Source organism: Myxine glutinosa, chromosome 10 (assembly GCF_964187855.1).
Source record: "Myxine glutinosa chromosome 10, kmMyxGlut1.1, whole genome shotgun sequence".
Taxonomy (NCBI): Eukaryota; Metazoa; Chordata; class Myxini; order Myxiniformes; family Myxinidae; genus Myxine; species Myxine glutinosa.
Window position 1 is genome coordinate 106,937,240 of NC_136270.1, and position 6,000 is coordinate 106,943,239.

Genomic DNA, 6,000 nt, shown 5'->3' on the forward strand with positions numbered 1-6,000 from the left:
AATGAGGCACTATGCAAATGCTGTTCTATTTTCAAGTCAATCGGATGAAAATTAATGTTTTTTCAGATGAAAGTGATGATTTTTGAAGTTCGACCTTGAGTTCACTTTTGACGTTTTGACCTCAAAAATAGGTAGTTTCCCTATTTAGTGACTCAATGTGCAAATGATGTTCAAATTTTCAAGTCAATCGGATGAAAAATGGCAATTTCCGAAATTTGACCTCTAGGTGACCTTTGCCCTCAAAATCAATAAGCTTCTCAATTGTGACGACCTCTACAACTTGATGAAGTTTCATGACGATCGGTTTAGAGTTGTGGCCTGTAGGCGAGTGACAAACTAACAGACAGACAGACAGACAAACAGACAGAAAGACAGAATAACAAACGCAACCGAACAATATACTTGAAAATTCTTCGATTTTGCAAGTAACAAACAGACAAACAGACAGCCAGACAAATGGACTGAAATGCAATACCTTCTCCTCTGGCGAGGGTAATAATTATCATGGCTGTTGATGTCAAGACTTTCATATTTTCAAACATCTTGAACTTTGACAATCATATTGGATTCTGTCCCGATCACTCAACAACGGACGTGCTGTTGCTCCTCTCTCAGCAATGTCTGGAGGCCATAATTCTCAAACAAGAGGTTAAGACTATCTCCTTGGTCATATCTTGTCATTCGACACAGTCTGGTTCCTGCTTTGCTTGCCAAGCTCTCTTCCTGCAAGGTCATCTTCATTTCCTGGATTTTTTACTTCCTCCACTCATGCAGTCCTATCAATGCAACCCTCTCCTCATTTCACCCCATGGAGGCAGGAGTGCTTCAAGGTTTTGGGCCCAGTTTTGTTCCTTATCAATCTACATAAATGATCTCGTCTCTTACTGTCTCTTGCAAAACCGTCTCTTACATTTTTCAGGCAACTGCGCATTGTGGCATGCAGCATTACATTCCACTGATAGGCAGACTGCCCTTCGATCCTGGAAAAAATCTCATGGTCTCACCCTGTCACTCCAGGAGGATCATCAAATTAACCCACCTATATTTTTACATGGTCAGCCACTGGAATACGTTACGTCTCTTTATCTTCAGGGCCTCGTTATCAACCACAACCTCTCCTGGACCAACCACATATCAAATATGACCTCCAACACCAGCGATAGACAACCTCTGTCATTCCAAGTATTTCATATCATCCTTCATTGGTACACACAATCATTATGACCGCTATCTACCCAACCATCTTACTTTCAGGTTGCAGTTTTCCTCCCTTCCTCTGTCTCTCTCTCTCTCTTTTTTCCTGTTTGTTAATTCCCTTATTTATTGTATCCAACTGTTGCCCACTGCCTCAATATCAGTCTATTCACCCCTCCCCCCCCCCTTCCCCTACCCCTCCCCCTCCACCCCCCAATATTTTGAATGATGCACCCCTCCCCCTCCCCCCCTCCCCCCACATCACCTTACTCTTCCATCATCCTTTCGAGATATTTTGTAATACATTGTCGGGGCTCTTGGAGGATCTTGAACACAGAACGGACCAAGACATAACAGAACGAAAATAGCAGTAGAAAGAGAGGATGGGAAGGGACAACAACAGCAGGTATGTTGGATAAAATAGAGGGAGACTAGAATGAGAGCAAGAGGAGGACAGGGGTTAACAGGATGGATACAGTCGCAAACTTTCAATCACAGAAGTGGAAGGAAAAACTGGAAACCTGGAAAGAGGTGGGCTTGGGTAGGGTTAAAGGGGATAGAACAGATCATGGATGTGGATGAGGAATGACCTGAGATGGTGTTCAACAGCTGTCTTAAAGCCCTGAAGGGAAGGGTGAGATTGAAGAGACTGAGGAAGTTGGTTCCACGGGCAGGAAAAACAAAGCGAACTCAATGAGTAGAGGTGAGCAGTGAATCTGGATTTGGGAAGTTTCATCCGAAGGGGTTTACTGGCAGACCGCATGAACACTGTTGAAACCAGAGATGCAAGACTAGAAAGGGGGCGAAAGAAGATAGAGAGACCACCAACCTGCCTCGGATGTCATCGTGATAAGCCTGCGCATTTATTCAGCTTCATTGTGGGACATTACAATGATTTTGATAGCCTTAGTTTACATGACGTCAAGCTGAGCTGTGGCTGAAGGCCTTGTAAGTGGATAGGAGTTCAGGTGTGGCAATTATGACTTTCCATAACTGAGAATGTCCAGTCGGTGGCTGGCTTTGGAGGCCAACTTAGTGATGTTGATTGCCCAAAAAATACAACGTCTGATTGTGAGACCCAATATTTTGAATGACTAAACTTCTTCAGAAGGAATAGTAAGAAAATATATGTGAGGGTGCACCAGGCGGTCTTTTCTGAGATGCCATGTGAGAGTGAGATTTGTCAAAAGACATATTCCAAGTGTTACACCAGCTCGTGATTCCACAGGGTCTGCAGAGGGAGAAGCGGCTGCTGCCTGCCTAATTGAAGGATGAGAGATGCTATGGCAGTAGGTGAAGTCATCAGCAAAGAGATAAGAAGATTATCCACAGAGTCAGAAAGATCGTTGAAGATAAGAAATAGGACTGGGCCCAAGACACTTCCTTGGTGCACTTCAGCCTTGACAGGGAGATGAGATGAGAGGATCCCGTTGAGAGCCACACATTGGCAAATGGAGTAGAGGAAGTCAGTAAGCATGTGTGGAGTTGGCCTTCGATGCCATAGGCAGAGAGTTTGGAGCGTAAGGCAGGATGCCAGACTATAATGAATACTTGAGATATGTCAAGAGAGATGGCCCTGATCTCATGTCTGAGATTGAGGGTCTCCAACCATTGTTAGGAGACGAGAAGCAACATGTCCAGAGTTGAGTGACTGGGTCTGAATCGAAACTTGACGGGCCATTAGAGGACAGGAAGGATTTGATGTCAACTGTGATTATGAATTCCATGACATTGCTAATGATTGGAAGTAAGATGTGATTCGTGTGCAGCCTGTGGTTGCTGGTTGCATCATTTTTTGGTGGTGAGGCTGCCGCTGATGCAATGCCTCTATAACCAGTCATCTGGTGCTCATTTTGCCAACCTCAGAAGGATGACAGGCTCAGTCAACCCATCTTGTGTTAATTCAACAGCATGGCAGGGGCTCAAACTCAGGACCCTGAGATTTCAAGCCAGCCAGCTTAACCGTTAAGCCAACACCAACCAGGCCTGGAAGTAAGCTATTGGTCTATAGTTAAGAGGTTGGATTGTGCACCATGTTTATGTAATTCAGTGATGACTGACTTCCAAGCAGATGGAAGATGACCAAGGCTAAACTATAGGTTGAACAGAGCAGAAAGTGGATGTGGAAGATGAGCGGGTGCACTATTATCATACAGGCCAGTTGCAGAATCAGAGCTAATGGTTGCCAGAAATTTCTCCACCTTCTCAGTTGAAAAAGACCAGGAGCCCAGGAGCAGATTAGGGCAACTGGTTAGGGTAGCTACACAGAGAATGGGGTTTGGAACAGAATATTTCGAAGCAAACAGAATTAAGGCATTCGGCCATCTCACGAGCAAAGTCTGCTGTGGTGCCATTTGCAGTGAGGGAAGGGATGCATAGCATACTCCATACACAGCTTGCAATCCCTGCCAATCAGCCTGAGTGAACTGCCAGACCCACTGGCACAGAAGCAACTCTCTTAAAATAGCCAGGGAGATGTTGACTCTCACAAGCACATTCTAAGATAAAAAAAAATTGGTGCAAAGGACGATCAAGAGACATTACCTGGAAAGTTAGCCATTACCAAGTCCAGAAGGGACGATTTGCCATAGGCAGAAATCTGGGTTGGAAAATTCACAGATTGAGTCAAGGCCATGTAGTCACGAAGTCCAATTGGCATGGTAACACTTGAAATGGTCACATATGAGGACGAGGTTGTTGGGATGTGTGGTTAAAAGTTGGTCCATTGGCTGAAAGAGAGAGATTTCAATGGAGTCGTCACTGCTAGGAGGACAGTACAGCATAGACAATGAAGAGGTGAGAGTGGAGCAGAGCTGCAACCAAAGGTACTCTTGGAGGTTTGGAAGTGTAAGAGCAGTACACGAACAGTGAAAATTGAATTGATGGAAACGAACTCCGCTGCCAGCACAGGGCTCAGTCCTGCCAAACCGGAGGACACAATAGCCAAGAAGAGACACTAAGGAGTTAAGGATGTCCTGTGGGAGGAAGGATTATGTGAAGCAGATGATGTCGGTTTATCAGCAGCACCTGGATTGAGAGATCTATCAGGTTAAAGTGGAGGACTCTGATGTTGGTGGTCCACATAGTTAGGGATAGGGGAGGAGGTGCTGTTTTGCATGGTTCCGGACTATTGAGAGGAGCTTGGGGAACTTGAAAAATGAGAGGGCAAACTCTAAGATGGAGTGGGGGAATGTGGAGAGGGGGTGTAAAAACACTGAGTGTGGGGTGTTGGGAGGAGGCAGGATGAAGGGGGAGATGGTAGGGGGAGTGTGGCGAGTTAGAAGATGAAGGGGCGGGGCAAGGAGGATGATGGAAAAGGGTGGGATGAGGTGAAGATGGGGATGGGTGAGGGGGAAGATGGGAGGGGCTGTGAAAAGGGGAAATGGAAGGGCAAGAGTGAGGGAGATCCTGGGAGGGAAAGTGTGAGAGAAAACAGAAAGGGGGCACATGAGCTGGAGGGATGCTAAATTGGGGGACACAAAGAATAGGTGCGGTTGGGAGGAAGCGAACATATAGGAGATGACGAGGGGATGGTACTGATCTGGAAGAGTTTGACAACGTTAATGGACTTGAAGGGAGAGTTGATGGTCATTTGCAGGCAACCTCTGAAAGCTGGACTTCTCTTGATCCCCAATTAGATACACTTAGACAGTCCTCGTGAAAGGGGTGAAATGAGGGAGTTTTGAAGGAGACGAAAATCGTGTTGTATGTCCAGAGGGACGGTCGATGGATCGAGAGTTTGTGATTTTGACATGTTTGGGAAGGAAATTGTGTGACGAAAAATAATAGGAAGTGGAATAGATTAAGATGAGGAAGAAGAACATGTGTGGTGTTCATGATTGAGCGATAAGGCAAAATAAGTATTCTTAAATGGAAACTTTTTAGGAAAAAGGAAATTCGTTTTATGAGAATTAATGTTAGTTCAATTAGGAAGTATTGAGAATGGAAGAGATAAAGAGTGAACGAAGGACGGAATGATTTTGTGATTATTTGGAAGTTAAAATAGATATTTTTTGAAGTGAAGAGGGGGAAGTTATATAGTGTTGAGCAGCATGAAAGAAGAACACTGGATGAAGAAAGTCGAACGAGGCATGTCAGAGCACAGACAGAATGGGCACATTCACTCGCTCGCCAAGGCCTTGGGAAGTAGACAAGACTCACAGGCACAATTTTGATAAAACACCACAAGGTATGAAAAAAGAACATGGAAATTTGAAACTATAACAGAACGGCCCGACGGATTTGGTCCAGAGGACTTGGCTTTGATGAACCGCGAGGAGGCACGTCCGAGCCAACATCCAACTTGTTCAGAACCAGAAGCCAATTAATAAATGGACTTTTCACTCTATCTATGAATACATTGACTTGTTATCCTCGTAGTGGGGCGGCTTAGCCCAAATATTCAAAAGAATTGTGCATTTTGTGAAACAAGCACCAAATTTGGCACAAATGTACATTAATATGTTGCGAACATTTTCAGATATTGGGCCACTTGAAATTCCGTAATTTTTTTTTTCAAATTTTTTCAAATTTCGTAATTTCAAATTTTTCGGGTGACACCGTCACAATTTCGGTCTTCGAGGCCGGCCGATAGGCAAAGTGTGACCGGAAGGGACGAGTTCTCCTGACCACGTGGCCCTCGATCTGGGAAGCGAGAGGCGTTCCATTAGTGGACGCGCCCCTCACGCCCGACTTTTGGGCGGCCCCGGCAGGCCGTTTGTTTTGACGTTCCGTGACAGGCCCCGCACCCCCACCTCCGGGCCGACCGGAAGCTCGTGCTGAGTACATCATACCTGAACAACTCAG

The 6,000-nt window shown here is 45.3% G+C and overlaps 1 protein-coding gene across 1 annotated transcript in view; it reads left to right on the forward strand.

Moving 5' to 3' along the window:
* Nucleotides 1-6,000, forward strand: part of LOC137433879 (cartilage acidic protein 1) — a 354,284-nt gene that overhangs the window by 346,942 nt on the left and 1,342 nt on the right. The gene's annotated exons all lie outside the window — the stretch shown is intronic.